The following is a 17,031-nucleotide window of genomic DNA, read 5'->3' as shown; positions in this document are numbered from 1 at the left end:
GGCCAATGTCATCCCTCCAGTGACGCATGTTGATGGCAGCATCATGAACTTGGTGATATTTTAAACTGTGAGACCACGGTAGTCCCGACTGAGGGGAAGATGAATGCGGCAATGTGCAGAGACATCCTGGATGGAAAACTGCTCAAGAGCGCTCTTGACCTGAGACTGGGGCGCCGGTTCATCTCGCAGCAGGACAACAAGCCTAAGCACACAGCCGAGATATCAAAGGAGTGGCTTCAGCACAAATCTGTGAATGACCTTGAGTGATCCAGCCCAGGCCCAGACTTGAATCCGACTGAACATGTCTGAAAAAGTCTGAAAAGGTCTGTGCATCGTCGCTCCTCATCCAGCAGGATGCAGTTTGAGAGGTGCTGCAAAGAGGAATAGGCCAAAGTGCCAAAGTCGATGTTGGCATTTTCAAAAAGAGTTGAACATTGGGAATAATTATGTATAGTACAATTGATTTATTTTGTCTTTAATAAATTTGCAATCATTTTTTTAAAATGTGGTCATTAGGGTGTGTTGTGTAGAATTTTAAAAGCTTTTTTTTTTTTTATTGAATGTGGGTATAAGGCTGTAAAGCAACAATGTGGTAATACTTTTCAGATGCACTTAAGATGATAATTTAAATGATCAGAAACCTGTAAGAATTCTTAAAGTTAATCATCCAACCATTTTCTTCTTCCATTCTTGTTCCTCCTCAAAGTGTTTATTTCAGGCAAGCCTTATACACCTTGCTGTTTGTGTGTCACAATGTGGACTGAAAATAAATATATGTATAAGAATCTCCATTTTAGTCGGTTTGGTTGTCAATTTCTTTCTCACGTAATTATTCTGAGGACTCCTTTTGACTTTAGTTAGATTATTCTAAAGTAACACCACTCTTAATAGAATGACTTTTGGCTACCCCCATCTCTTATTCTATGCATGAGCATACAAGTGAACCAAACATGCACAGGTTAAAACGCATGAATAAATCGAAATGTGTTCCAAGTTAATGCTTCGTGTCCACAAAATGTCATTTCACATGCTCGGTGTCGTAAAACATGGCCTTGACATATGCATTTCTCTCTCTGTGACCACTCATAATGAACTGTTGGCCAGTCTCAATGCTATAATTAGAAAGTACATCCTACCGCCATCTTATGCTGATTGTGCACTTCTACATATTCATCTTATGGGCCTATATGTTACTCAAGTGTGGCCCCGCTCATGCACGCCGCTACCTGCCGAGGTGGAGGGACGCATGCGTTCGGTTAAATAATGGTTTTAGGTTAATGAAAATGACTCAAGGGAACCTGAGTGTGCAGGACGGAGGTCATGTTTTTGATTGCATTTTATCACCCCTAGAATAAATGAACCATAACATTCTCTATCTCCTCTTTCCTCTTCTGCACATAAAATATATTTTCCAGTAACTGCCTGCAATGTGGACCACATCAGGTAGCGGATTTCCAATGTGGCTAGTAAAGTGAAAACGAATTCCTTATTTTTTTCTGTGAGGATTACTTGAAATATGCACACATATCAACACAAACACGCACGCTGGAGAAGCACACCAGGAGTCCTTGTTGAGGTCAATCTTGCGAGGATTATGCATGAATTATTTTGCATTTTTCCGGTCACTTTCGGACTCTTATTAAATAATTAATTTTTCTGCTCACGCCCTGGCTTTAAAGTGGCTCTTCACGTGCGCTTCCACCCAGTACAAGGCTCTTGCTGTCAAGGGGGCAGGTGAGCCGTCTCGTAGCACACCACCATCGATGTGGAGGTAACTTTCATGCTCTGCTGGGCAAACATTTTCCAGGTCACATTTTTCAATTACACTGAGAGGCAGGTCCCACCGGCAACCAAGCCCCCAGCTAAAAACACACATGCACGCACGCGCGCACGCACACACATAAACAGACTAACCTTCTCACCCTTCCCCCTTCTTCATGCTGTTCCCACGCACATTCCCACATCCCATATTTAGTAGTACAGCATCTTCTCCAGGTCTTAAAGAAAGACAGGTATTAAAGATGCTTCAAAGAAACGTCAACAACTTAACTGTTTTCGATTGTATGGTAATTAAAAAAAATGTCATTGGAATTGAAATTAAATTAACCAGACTAATGTGCAACGGTCAACGTCATCTTGTAAAATTATGAATTTATGAAAAATTCAGACACATTTTGTGTCTCATTGACTGTGAGGGCCTCAGAATGGGTGAAAATGTGTTCCGCCCCCGAGTTGGAAACCATGTAAATGTTTTTACTTCCTATGCATTACCCAAAGTGCCTTTAACTGAACTCTTTATTTAGCCACCGAGATGCAAACCGCGTCGTTGCCGTGTGCAATCGAGTGTTTTGAAACGACCACATGGTGTTTTTAGACTTAAAGGTACAAAAATACTTGAATAAAATAAAGACATAATATTACAATGCCGGGAGTAACGATCGAGGGTTGCCGTTAATATTTGTCAACTGGGCATGTGAAGCGATTTGATATTTTTCTGTGATTAAGGGCTTCATGAATAAATTTGACTTGTCTTTTTTCTTTTCTAAATCTTTTCATTAGGGATAAGCAAAATAATCAAATTATATGTAAAGTGATATGAGAACTTGGTTAACTGAATGAATGTTAAAGTCTTGAAGTAATTGTGTCAAAATTGTACTCTTGTCTGCAACCAGAAGATGTGCCGTTGAAATCTCAACTAGTCTGAACAAGAAACTTTTTTTTATTAATTGTTTGTCATGGAAAATATGGGATTGAAGTCGATCCTTATGAGTATTCTGTGCTCACGTGACATCTTTTGGCACATTGTTGTTTACTTTTTCTTGTTATTCAAATAAACAACGTATTAGAAATACAGTAGCTGTTTGCAAGTATGATGAGGTGGTTAGCACGTCTCACTCACGGTCAGCCGGTTCAAAACTTGGCTCAGGCACTGCTGTGTGGTGCGGTGCATAGTCTTACTGCGCTTCCTCAGATAGTCCCAAAGCAGGCATGTTTGGTTCATTGAAGTCCTTAAATGTCCCATAGGTGTGAATGTGAGTGTGAATGGTTGCTAACTCTATATGTGGTCAGAAGTGACCTTAAATGTTTGGAGTCTCCCACCTTTCAGTGTGCAGTGTTGTGAGTGCGGTTGGCTGACACTAAAAACGCACCATCTGCACACTGAGTAGTAGGCGTGGGAGCAACTGTCATAATAAAACCGCTACTTCGCTGTAGTATAAAGCTTTTTACGCTCATCTCCGCCCTACCTTGCAGCATAACAATACCTTGATAAAGTACCAATAAATGTTAAGGTCCTTCATGGTAATAATCAACATTTCTATAAATGTGAGAGCTAAAATGTAACTTTGCAGCACTAAATGTTGCAAACTATCTAAAGGCATTGCACAAACAATTTGTGTGCACTCAGAATCAAATGCAGCGGATAAATTAAGCATGACAGTCAGATCTGGGTATTAAAATAAATTGGTACATCTGCAGACAACAAAAGGATGCAGTAACCGCCTTTAAGACACTAGCAGAAAGGAAGAGAGGGATAGTGCTGTGTGTATAGTGTGAATATAACTTTTTAAAGATGGCGGCTGTGTAAAGGAAAGGTTTTAGGAGACCATGCTGGCACAGAAGATGGAACTGTGGGCTACTTGGACCACATCCAGGGACACTGGGTCAGAGAAGGCTGATCGACTGCTGAAAGCCCGCTTTAACAGCGGCACGCACTTCAAAACACACGCAAACACACACGCATTGGATTTAAAAAATCAAAAATAAAAAGACGTTCCACGGGACAAATATTCCCTGCTATATGCATGAGCACACATGCAGATCATATTTGCCCTGCTCTCTTCACTGCACTCCAGTGGTTAATCTCGTTCAGTATCACCATGATTATGATAAGCAAAAAAACAAAAAAACAAACGGAAATTCCAAAGCATCCTTCCTGACGAGGCTCGCAGCAATAACGCATTGTGTGCGGTGTGTCAGAAAACTTCCAGGACTGGTGTCACAAGAGAGATCTTTCAGTTTTCCCAGTTTTCTTCATGCACTCCTGGAAGGATTGTTCTGGGATCCTCAGATGCTCTGTTGTCACGGAAATTGTGATGTCTGTAGCAAAGGAGCTGTCAGATGCTCAGGCTATTGTGAGCAGACCCAGGTGTCTGCATAAATTGGTCAGTTTGTGAGCCTAAATGTTTGAGCCTCCTCTGGCAGCAAGAACCTCCCCAAATGTTTCCTGTAGTTACTCAACAGCCAAAGGAATTTTGGACTAAATCAAAACTCTTTCAGTTGAGCAATATTTTGGGGATGGCTTGATGTGAATTTCTCGCTCGAAATTTTGCCGCATTTCAATCGGGTTGAGGCCAAGGAATTGGATTCATAGAATTCAATTCAAGAATTCATATTTTCCATGGTTGAAGCCATTCATACATTTTTCTGCAAATTAAACTGGTAAGGTAAATTATTTTTTTTTCTCATGAAGACAGCAATGCGTCCGGGCCACATGTAGCAAAACAGTCCCAAACCATGATGCTCCTTTCATCATCCACACACAGTTATAATGAGATTTTTATGGTGGTGTGCTGTTCCTTTGTCTCCCAGCACATAATGTTGTGTGTTCCTCCCAAACAACTCAACTTTGATTTAGTCTGTCCACATAATTGTTTGCCAGGAGTGTTATAGAACAACCAGGTGAACTTTTGCAAATTTCAAACCTGTAGCAATGTTTTCTTGGACAGAAGAGGCTTCCTCTGAGGTGTCCTCCAGAGATGTTAGCATGCGCCAGAGATTTATTAAAGTCTTTAGCTGACGCTGTTATTTTTTCTTTACCAAATTTTGCGCTATGCCCTTGCAGTCATTTTTACGGGACGGGCACTAAGAAGTAGAGTAGCAACAATGCTGAACTTTCGACATTTATAGACAGTCTGTCCTAGCTTGGACGGATGGACATCAAGCCTTTCGGAAATACTTTTGACACACTTTCCAGCTCCATTCTGGTAAAATATATATATATATTAGATGTAGCTATTGTAATATGTCTCTTGTGCGAGACATGTTTCCGATTTTCGAAGCCTCTTGTGAAGGCGAAATAAACCTGCATGTGTTTTTTTTTATGGGGAAAAGCAGCTTTAACTAACACCTACAATCTCGTATAATTGATTGGACTCCATTTTGTTTGACTCCTGACTACGATTAGCTCTCGCAGAAGTCATTAACCTGCGGGTTAGCATCCATTTTTCACCCCGCGCTGTAAATATTTACATGATGTGCTCAATAATGTGGTGTTAATTTAAGCGCACTGTGTTTTATCTATTCTTGTGACCAAGATGATCACAGCGCACTTTATGTCCAATTTATGAAGAAATCCAGGTGATTCTTGCAACTCTAAATAAAATCCCAAGGATGATCAATTTCCTTTTTGTCATCCACCAGACTTTATCATACACTTCCCATCTGGCTGTGTGCTTCATTATGCATGTGGGCCTATCGACACCAGCAGCACCCCTGGGCACCACTGTATCATACTGTCCTAAAACACCTGCTACATCTCATCTTTTACATGACAAGAATAAGTGCTGAGCGTCTGGGTTTTGGAGCGATGCATCAAATGTTGACAGTGGGCTCTCACGTACAAGGTTAGTGACGGGACAGGTGTCTCTGCACAACGACTGCGGCATAAAGCAACACAACGTAATGTTAATTACGCACAGGGTCTGATGTATTCATAGCCACTGCAATTATGAGATTCTCCCACCGCGCGATGATCGCAGCGAATGAGTGAAACAGATATTCCCGAACAAAGTAAGCTTGCTGTCGTAATCATTTTTTTTTTTTTTTTTTTTGCCGTGGCCATATAATGACAAATGAGATCGTACAGCGGGATAATAATGTTTAATAAATGCCCGGAAAAGTGATGGACTGACTCATTCTTCATCACCATGGAGGTGGAATACTCTGGGGAGCAATGAGAGCAAGCACTTGCTCGTACTTTGCCTAAACTAAGCAAGAAGTGCACACTGCAAAACCTCCCATGAAAGGAAAAAAAAAAAAAAAAAAAGAGTCCAATTTTGGACGTGGCAAGAATGTCTTCGAATGTTGCTGAAAATATAAATGAGTGTGTGAAGAAACCTGCTGCAGATGACCATGAGGCAGGAATTCATTGTGAGAAACCTTGACCCAACTAAGTCCAGCAGTTGCTAATTGACACAGCAGATGAGAGAGGATGTTATGATTACATACCGAATCTCCATGGCAACAAAGTGGGGAACACAGAGGCCACTCAGAGAATTTCCGCGGCATGTAGTTCAATCGAAGCCCACTATTTCTCCGCTACAAAGATGTCGCCCTCAGGGTTAACCGTCATCGTGTTGTATACTTGCTAAAGCAGAATGACGCCTGGCCATGAGAACCCTCACATTTCAAATGGTCACGGGGTTTATTCCGTGCTTATGCAGAGATATATTTAATAAAAACACACCTTAAATGACCACCGGAAACAAATCCGTTTTCACAGCCATGACTTCGATATTTAAAAGTGTACACACTCATTACTTTTGAGTTCGTCGGGAGGAGATATAATGTGTGTATATAATGTATAATAATGGAAGTTGTTCCACTCAACATACACTCTCGCAAAAATCACATCAAAATGTGATTGCATGTTAATAATCAACACAATTCATATTTAAGGCATTCAAATTCAGCCATCAGAATTTGACTTTGTGAATTAAAGCACAGATTTATCATACAAAATACCGTAATGAAGCAAGTTTTTGTTGGTTGATTGGCTACCTATTTTTAACAGAACATACGAGAGAACTGATCTACTAACACAGAGTCGGGTATCGCCTAACCGTCACAAAGTTTCCTCCTGCACATTTAGCCGACCCGTGTGATCCTAGTCCGTCCCTCGCCTGCAACAGCCAATCGGCATCAAGAATTTAATGCATATGTCACACGCAGGCGCTGGCACAAGCAGACATGCCTCCAATAAAGGAAAAACATATCAAATAAAAACAACACACACGCACAGCATGGTGATCTGTGAAATAAAAACAATATGGGGCACATCTCATTGCGGCATACAACGCTGTTTTGTTTTTTCTTTTTTCTTTATTTGGCTGCGTGTCAGGTGTGCAGCACCCGCGTGTGACGTGTTACTGGTTAAGTCAGTTTTCGACGCCGTTTGGCTAACTCGGACCGACTGGTACCACGTGGGTCGGCTAAATATGCAGACGTGAACTTCGTGACGGGTACGACGGTAACGTACTGTAAAACTCAAAATTACCATGAAGTTGCGATACAATCAATACACAACTACAGCTCTAGTGGTCCATTTGTTGTAGGTATGATGCAAGGGATCGCAGTAAAAATAAGAAAAATGACAGTACACTTTAATGTTATCTTTAGCCTTGTTTTTTCCATCTCTTCTTATAAAGCATGCAGATTAGTGGTTAAAAAAAACTGAACATTGGCAATAAGAAGATCCTGTTGTCTTAAGATCCAAATTCCCAGTAATGCACTGGTGTCTTTTATCAGGGGACGGGGTTGTGTCTCATATTTCCTGCTACTTTATTGGAATCAAGAGGGGAAAAGGGTGGAAAAGGCTGGTTTGCAATGATCTCTAGCCCATATGTGATGGGTTTTCACATTCCTCTTGGCCATAAAATTGAATCTATCAAGTCTTCAGCTCACCCCTTGCCCCTTCATTTCTCACTCTGAAACGCTCCTCCCTTGAGTTTTATCATTTTTGCACAATCTGAGTGCTCCTGTTCAGCTGTAGGATGGATAGATTATCCGAGGGAGAGATTTAGATAAAGAGAAAAAATGAATAGGGCTTTACCTGAAATAACCTCAGCTATTACCGGTTTACTTTTCCATCGTGCGCACTGAAAACAAGCGCGAGTGCCAAGATGATGTGCTGCCTGAGACATGAGCTAGAAATGCCCTGTCTCGACATATCTGCTTTATATCTCTCCAGAATCCATACAGGCTAATCCCTATTCATGCCCGAAGGTCAGCGCAAGGCTAAAACCGCCTTTCACTACCATTATAGCCAAGCAGAACTTGCCTGGAAGTAAAAAAGGTCCACAGTGCAGTATTTTAGCAAAACACTCTTCAGATGCTTCCTTTAAGAAAAATGTTTCGAAAGGGACATGACCCCGTGACCCTGTGCAGGAGAGAGAGCTTAGGTAATAAAGCGGAGGCTTGGGATGGCATATGCTCTCCAAACTCAGCACACAAGTAAAATATCACTGCCCGTGTGTAGACAATCACTCATGCTGTCTCTGGAGCTGGATTCACAGCTTTTCTCCCAATAAACCCTAATTAATTTGATTGCTCTCTTTGTGCCTCTGTCTCATTCTTGTGCAGCAATTTGTGTTTTTAAAAAGCACTATAGACATAAAATTTTACTTTTTGCTATTATTTCAGTGCTTAGACTTCATTATCAAAAGCAAACAGCAGTGGAGTGAGAATCAAGACTTGCAGAGAAAATTGCCTTTAAAATGTTTCTGCCCCCATAAGTGCTAACCTTTATTGTCAGGAGAACAATAATGATTGTTGTTGAATTCCTTGCTGCAGTTACAGGATAAGTACCGACTTTCTATTAACAAAGTATCAACCTGACTGGTCAATGTGAACCCATCAAGCAAACGCAAAATGAACTCACTCTATGGATCATCTAATACTTTTTAATTGGTCTTTTGATTTAGTCAGGAATATAACAGTCAATAAATGAACCCGATGTCATAAAGTACCATCAATGTGTAAAGACATATTTTGGAAAACTTACTTTTTATTGTTTGCGTACAAATACAGTAGTTAGCGCTCGTGCTCGGCCATCCTTCAAGTGTCAACATTTAGTTATTTGCCTTTGAAAGTCCACGATCAAGCCATTCTGAAGTTAGGGTACCAAACAGTGAGGCTAAGTAATAGAACTAACTAGAAGTACGCCCACACTCCCACTACCCGAGTTTCTTTTTGACCGGCTAGGCAAGGTAAGACAAAGCAGCTTCAAGACAGGGCCTTCCCTAAACAATTTTGCAAACAAAAGGGGGGAAAAGGGGCCCTCATCCAAACAACGATAACTGATGAAAATGCGTACGAACTGCATATCGTCGCTGTCCTGTGAAAAATCCGTATGTCTAAATTTGAAAATAAAAACACATTTTCACGTTCATGCAATGTCTGTAACGTGGAAACACCATTCACGTAAAAAAAATACGAAAATTGAAAAAAAAAAAATGGACAACGATATGCTTATTGTAAGAAAAAATAATTCTTCCTCCTGACTTTGTTGGGCCTATGCACGAATATACTGTACCGCCTACTATATTTACATTCCACGGCAAAGTGAATGATAAAGATAAATCCTACAGAGGTTGCAAAAAAATTCTAATTAGAAGGCGATATGGTAATGTGCCTATGTGTTGAAGATTTGCCAGCTGCTGTAACGCAATCTATACTTGTCACAAGGTACATCTGACTGCAGTTGCCTTGGATATTGAGGTGTGCAGTAAGTGGCGCTGAGGAGATTATGATCATGAAGGATGGCAAGCTGTTTCTCTCCTCCTTGCTCACATTGAGCCCACAACACAAGCCAATCTTCGGCTCACTTCTATCCTGTAAACACTTCAAAAAGTTATGAATAAGGTTTGTCACTTCGACACCTATAAGCGGGACTTTGATACACACGTATAGGCGTACATATAGGCCGGAGTGATTCAACTCTATAAAATGCAGCTTGGCAGCGGTAAACAGTCGAGCAAAATGAGACGTGCGGGTGGATGGTCAAATTAAGTGTGCGAAACTCCTATTTTTCATCCGTGGATTACACCGTGACGTGTAATGAATGGTGTCACACTGTAGATTGAGGAAAACGTACAACGCAAACGTCGCACACCTCTGCTGTTCTCAATGCTCGCGTCAATAGCGCCTGGGGGATTTTGGTCGGCAAAAAAATGCTTCACGGCATCATTATCTCATGAAACACATTTCTAGTATCATTTGGCAGCTGCCTTTAGGATCATGGAAAACTTCAAAGAATCCTTTGTGCGCAAGCATAGAGATGTGTTATCTATCGCCCATATTGCATTATTGAGCTACTAAAACCTAATATTTCCCTCAGGAGTGAGTAGAGACGAAAACAAAACTAAGAGGCGATATTAAAGTTACATTTGCAAGACGGCCATGAACAATTTCGGCTCCCGGAAAGAATAGTGATATGCAATAGCACACTACTGAAATGCTTCAAAAGGCATGTTTTATTTCGGGTAGGTTTTGTACAAATGTAGGTGAGATAGTGTGGCAGTCTGTTGTATAAGATAATTATTTGGGGAATTTGCAAGCTATAGCAAAATGCGGCTATTTTTTTATTGCCGTTACTACAGAAATTACTATCACAACAAACCTGCAGTTAAAAAAGGCCGAAGGCTGCAAAGGATGTGATGAACTGCCATCAACTCAAGAATGGAAATTAGCCACAATTGAAATGACATTTTCTGAAGTAAATTCACAGACGGACATCTCACTTCATTTAATAATTGCTGGATTATTTAAATGATTGTTAAAAGAATAGGAGAAATTCCCTCCCTCTGAATGTTCAGAATTCCTATTTTGATTGCCAGCGTTGTGGAGCGCCGAACAACTCTGCAGTCGTATTGGCGGAGGTGGGATGCATAGATGTAGTTCGAACTTCTCGATCACTGATGTCGCGTAAACCAAAATTGCCGTCCTCCTGTTTGTTCCATTTGTTTTCTCCCGTTTTTGTTCTCAATATACTTCTTGTAAAATTCACACAGCGACAGTCAAGCACAGCAAAGCCACACGCAAAGATTTGCCCACAGCGGCCGTCTGCATTTTCTCCCGGCCAACATGTTCAAATCAATAATTCACATTCAATGAGTGGTGTTGTTTTCTGTGTTCACACGTTTGCCTGAATGTGCTTGTTAGAGATCCATATCGTCCTTTATACACTCCGGATAGTACTTGCTGCTACGTAAGTATTGCTTTCACAATCTAGCAGGAGCTTCTGCATTTGCGCTATTAAGGACGGTTTTAGTTATTGTCGATAATCGGGTGAAATTGGAAAAGAACGACAGAGATAACGAGACAGATGTGCGTGATAAGGAGAGTATTGGGTTGACAAGTCCATGCGTGACAAGACTACAGACATTAATAATCTCAATGCGCAAGCGGGTTAGCCACTGATACTATTATCGAAGCAAATAACGAAATGAGTATAGCGCAGGCCGTTTCCAAAAGGGCCACGGCACAGTGCTGCGGACGATCATATGATTTGCAAACTTAATTGGAAATCGAAGTCCAAGCGCACACACCATTATGGGCTGGGGGCACTATGGGTTGCTAAACGTCAACGCTGCCAATTAATGCGCGATGACAACTCGCACACGTGGAGGGTCAGCCATAGCAATTTGAAATATCAAGGAACCCTGGAAAACCTCCTTGGCTCACTACCATCACGTTTAAAGCTGTCCCTGGCACATGAACCCATCAAAAGTCTCTTGACTGCTGCAGATTAAACTGAATGTCTGACTTTGATATTTTAATCTTTAAATCATGTTGTTGTTTTTACCTATGCAAAGTGGGGCCGCTACGCTGTCATTTCACCCTCATATCTGTGGCGGAATAGTATTCCGTTTGCATTTTGTCATTTCAGTGAAGGCAGGCCACCTGAAAAGGCTCGAGGAGCTCCCAGTATGTCTTCATACAGTACTGCAGCAGGAGGTAATGTGTTATCAATAAACCATTGGTGCGTTTGCCATTTTCAAAATGGACCTTTGAAAGCATGCTTACGGCTCGTAATTACTGAAACAAACAGAGCTTGGCGGCGATTCAAAGGAAAACATGGTGGAGAAGAGTGGGAGGGACATTGCAACTCAAGTCTATTAAAAACTCTTCATCCTGAACCCTCTGCTAACTATTGTGGAGGTGGTTCGGTAGGTAAGAATTTGAATTAGAATCACAGGAACTCAATACAGAGGTTCAAAACGCCAAAAGTGCACGGATGAAGAATCATGGACATTTGGGACAGAATGTGACACGGGCCGAAATCCCACTCGCGCTTTATCGCAGAACTTCGCCCTTTATGGAATACAATTTACAGTGGTCTTAAAGTGAAATATAAAAGAAAATCAGAGCACAAAGCTGTATATGTCACCATTCATCGCTAGTTGCCAGACATACAGTTGTGCTCATAAGGTTATACACCTATTTTTAAGTGAGTATGATAAATGGCATTTACTTCATGATCAGTGAAGTTGTTCTGTGCATTTCTGGTGTCTGAAATCATAACGCATTTCCGGTCTGGGGTGACCACTGATTCAAATTAAAAGTTTGACATGCAACAGTAGTAGAGCGGGAAATAGGAGTGTGCCGTTCATAGCCTCGAATAGTTGTTTGTTGACATTGTAAGCTGACTATCTCTACTTTGTCTGTCCATGTGTGATGACTAGGGATGTAACGATTAATCGAAAATCGAATAAAAATCTATTCAAACCAATTAATCGAATAACCAATTTTAATCGAGACGAATCAAACTTTGACATGCCAGCACTCACAAGCCCTATACAGCAACACCTAACAAAAGACAACATACCTGGGTCATTAGAATATACTAATTTAGAGTGCTAAAAAAAGATGTCTTTGATTTTGTTTCTATTCCTGATGCATACCACATTTTGAATGCGTAGATCGAGTTATGCGCGTGCGCCAAACATCATTGCGTTTGTGAATGGCTGCAGCACCACACTAGCGCACAGAGACAAGCATGGTAGTGATTTTTTAAAAATCGAATCAAAAATTGGGAACTGAAAATCGAATCGAATCGAGGCTTCAGTGAATCGTTACATACTGACGACCAATAACCTATCATGCACGTTTTTGGAATGCAGAACCTTTACCCTGTGAAAGAAACGTGCTACCCAAAACGCTCAGTCTTGGAATTAGAAAAGATCTGGTGCATAGGACTGCATTAAATCATTCATGAAGATTAAAAAGGGCTTTAGGTTATATCCAAAAGTCGAGAAACTGACAGTGGGGGTTCAGTCCCAGCGCCCCATGTTGGATATTTAAATCGGCATTTGGGTAAAAATCAATAAGACTGTAAAGAGGCCAGCCAGAACATAAATGAAAGGTTTTTCTTTATTGATTTCGGAGTGTGGTTGCACGCAAAAAGTCACTCTTTGTGCTTGTGTTTTTAACAAGAGGTGGTTTGTGCAGACAGGACTTAGAGTGGAATTCATGCTTTGAATTAAACAAGGGTACTTATGGCCAGCGCACACACCTATAGCAACCTCCACCTCTAACATTTGCCTTCCTTGTCTGTACCAGCAGAAAGCTTTGTGCAAATGTCATCGAAGAAAAGGAAAGAGGCAGCAGCCAGACTTTCTGCACATTGTTAGCATTTTTAACCGCACACTGTCATAGACTTTTTTTTTTTTTTCTTTTTTTTTAAATGAAGCATTGGCGGTTTTGAGGTGTTGCAAAAGATGGACAGATGACGTCGGGCCTGTCACCTGTAGGGGGGCAGGTCTTGACACCAGATCAGTGGTCAGCCCTAATGACTATTGACAACAACCTGAGCCTGTTTCAACCTAATGCACTCTTAGATAGAAAAAAAAAAAAAAAAGAACCGCCTGTGTGGAAATAGGACAAAGTGTCTCGAGCTAGCTACCCAACCGTGCACGCATGCAGTCATTTCAACTGAAACGTATTTGCTTGTTGCATTTTCGATTCTGCGATTAATCATGGGCTCGCACTTTTTCAACTTCATGATCAATCTATAGCATCCCCGCAACGTGACACAAGCTTCAAAGAGACACGCAGCCGTTCGCCTGTGTCTTTTTGGCCATTACTGCTGTTTAACAGCTTCTTTAAAGGCCCCTGCACCCAAGTGAATATGGACATTGTGTTAAGAGCATATTGATCCAAAAGGCACTAATGACAGCACTTTACCTCGGAACAACAATAAAAAAAAAAAAAAAAACTTCAGTACACTTCTAAACTACACTGCTGCGTCAAACCACAACGCAATAACCAACGAACGCTGAAAGCACGATCTCTCATTACCGGCGGCAAATTACAGCTGCAGGGCTTTTAAAAACATATACGGATTGTTTTAATCACATGAACACATTCACCTGTGTGAATATGAAAATAAATAATTAAAGGTTTTTAATGTCTCTAACCGATGCAATGTAAAGGAAACCAATCAAGTCCCTATTAACGCTCACAAACAAACACCCGACAGAACGAATGTGCCATCTAAGTCTCTTCCCATTTGTTTCCTTTCGCGCTTCTGCCGTCTTTTTTTTACGAGCCCCGGACCCCTCCTGATCACACCTCTGCAATATTAGGGAGGGGCAGAGACACAGCAGAGACGCTGGTACTTTAGATAATTAGGCAGAAAGAGGCCGGACTGACCATCATCACTGTGGAGGCCTGACTGATGCCAATACTCACTGGAAGCAGCAGCTGGCAGCCATCGCTTGAAGAACATCTGAGGAACTCCTTTCTAGACACACGAGATCAGAGTTCCGCCTTTTCAGTTGCAAAGGGAAGTGGAGCCTTTATGACAGGCATAATTAAAGCCGCCTCAGCCTGAGCACAAAGTTCCCTCTATCTTTTGAGAGAGCCGTGCTCTCTGAAGTTCGTCCCTCTCGGGCAAACTCTTGGCTTAGTAAAGTACGCCCCTTTTATCCTAATGATCATAACCCATAGCTAATAGAGCACCAAACGGCGCTTAAAATGACTCAAAAAGATGTCATGAATACATTGAGTTATAATGACAGCTAAAGTAGTGGCGTCACAAAGGCAGCAGTGACTTTCTAAGCACTAATTATTAAGATCACCATCGTACTTAATGATCTCAGGGGATGGAAGGACACATGAGGATCACATACAAATTGGCTAATTATTGGGAAATAGCTTCAAATATATGTACATCATAATGGAGCAGTACTGCAGTCACTGTTTGAATTCGGTTTTAAAGCAACGTTGATGGCCGTGTTATTTTTAACAAGGTCATATGAGAAGGACAAATATTAATATTCTACCAACCGACGCAGTTGAATTTTTGGGGGTAATTGTCAATTATATGACATTACATTAAGAAACTGTGGGATACTTTTCATTTATTCCAAAGTGGCCAAGCAATTGAGACTTGTAATAATTGATGGTAATTTGAAAAAACAACATTAATGTTCCATGAGCTCACACTTTGCAACACACAGGTTGTGCCGTTTAAAATTTAAAGGATAGAAAATCAATATTTCCAAATCTCTTTTAAAGGGCTTCAATGTAAATTGGACAGAGGAAGTGAGGACTTTTTCAAATATTTGATGTACCAATTTGAATAGCATGTGTCAAATGTGGTAACTATTTGAGAACCATCGGCAGTTAGCTTGACATGAAATTCAATTCAATTCTTAAAATTGGTATTTTTTAGCGGCAAAGTCACCATGAAAATCCGATGAAATTTTCCAAAAAGTAATGAGCAACTATGCGCTGAAATTTACATATATAAGCTTCCATTTTAAGATGTTCAGAGGAACAATATGGATTTTAGGGAAAGCATGCACATTCAGAATACAAATAGCATCTTCCTGCTAAATACAAATAATCTGCTCGAAGTGTCAGGGAAAGGTCACAAATGATTGACAAATTATCTGTTTTTGCGCAGAAACGGACGAACGTTCAGAATAGATGCATTTTTGTAGGGATCTTAAGTCGTTTTGCAATTTTAATTAATTTTTTTTTTTAAATGGCATTTTTAGATTGTTGCGATCTAAGGCACTGAATAAAAACATAATTATGTTTTTGAATATCATCACACATGCATGTCTGGGTTTGTCAAGCTAACACATTCGAAAGGTGGGAGGAGGGTTACTGTTTCCTATTTTTAATTTCCATGGCTCCTGTTGCCTGGGGTGGGGGTGATCCGGATGCAAATATTTTCTAATGAGTATTAATCAAATCACTGTGTGATAAAAACAAGATCCTAGACGCCTGCTACCATCGCTACCAATCTAGAGCTATCTGTGGCATTTGCTACTGTGGCATTTGCAATCAAATATGGGCGGGTATTTTTGGATCCGTCTTCCATTTTCCTTAATTAAGTTACCATGCAACGAAATGCGATGTGTGCGTCTTGAGCTAGCCGCTACGCTGCACCAGCCAATCGGTGGATTTTGCATATTCCCCTTGAAAAACTCCATTGGTGTCGACGAATTTTCGGCACAAACCCAAATGCGATTCAAAAGACGGGCGGAGAATCTCGATTGTTTTCATACACAATAACAATGTCACTCTCAGACCACTGGGGAAATATGGCTCCTCGTTCACTCACCTTTACATAGACAACAGTGAAAAATGACTCACGTGTCTTGTTTACCTCGTTAGATTGAGAGGGTTACCTCCAAGGGTAAGAAGACATGAGTAATGCCTTCCACCTGCACCTGTATGCTCTGGATGCTGCAGCTTTAATTACCTCAATTAGCATTAGGGAGATTGTTTGTAAGGATCTGTATCTACAGTGATGGAGCATATGCTGGCAGGGGATGCGAACACATTGGAAAACACAGGCAAATTGTCTTCCCAAATAACCTTGTTGTGACTTCCAATCTACTTAGAATGAGTTCTGGGTTGTTGAGAGGAAGCCAGCGATAAAGGGTTGGCACGTGATAAAATGCCGTTGAACGGCGGTTTTTCAAGGCGGAAGACGGCCTGGCAAAGTGAAGGAGAGAGTACGAAGGGACGCAATCGTTGATCCATAGTAGAGAGCGATAAAACAACTTTGTTGTAGATACACGGTGACACAAATGAAAGGATTGAAATTTCAAGCTGTCCCTCAATATTACTGCAAGTCGCCTAAAGATGTTCAGAACAAACCCCCCAAAGTATATTGCAGTGAGATTTTGTTCCTTCTTTACGCAGTGATCTGTGTCTGTGTGTGATTTGTCCCCTTTCATTTCCATAATGGCTTTCTGTGCTCCCTCATGGAAACGTATGGAGAGCCTTCTC

General features: G+C 41.0%; 1 protein-coding gene across 6 annotated transcripts in view; it reads right to left on the bottom strand.

The window, feature by feature from the left end:
• The window catches only part of celf4 (CUGBP, Elav-like family member 4), a 255,505-nt gene extending 240,882 nt beyond the window's left edge, over positions 1-14,623 (bottom strand). For all 6 annotated transcript variants that reach the window (XM_086041185.1, XM_086041186.1, XM_086041187.1 and 3 more), the window contains exon 1: positions 14,473-14,623. The gene's annotated coding sequence lies outside the window, so the exon portion shown is untranslated. The remainder of the gene's footprint in view (positions 1-14,472) is intronic.
• Between the last annotated feature and the right edge of the window lie 2,408 nt (positions 14,624-17,031).

Source organism: Filicampus tigris, chromosome 9, assembly GCF_054856515.1.
Source record: "Filicampus tigris isolate MCC_2025a chromosome 9, RoL_Ftig_1.0, whole genome shotgun sequence".
NCBI lineage: Eukaryota > Metazoa > Chordata > Actinopteri > Syngnathiformes > Syngnathidae > Filicampus > Filicampus tigris.
The sequence above is the reverse complement of the archived record's forward strand: the minus strand, read 5'-3'. Positions and strand labels throughout refer to the sequence as shown.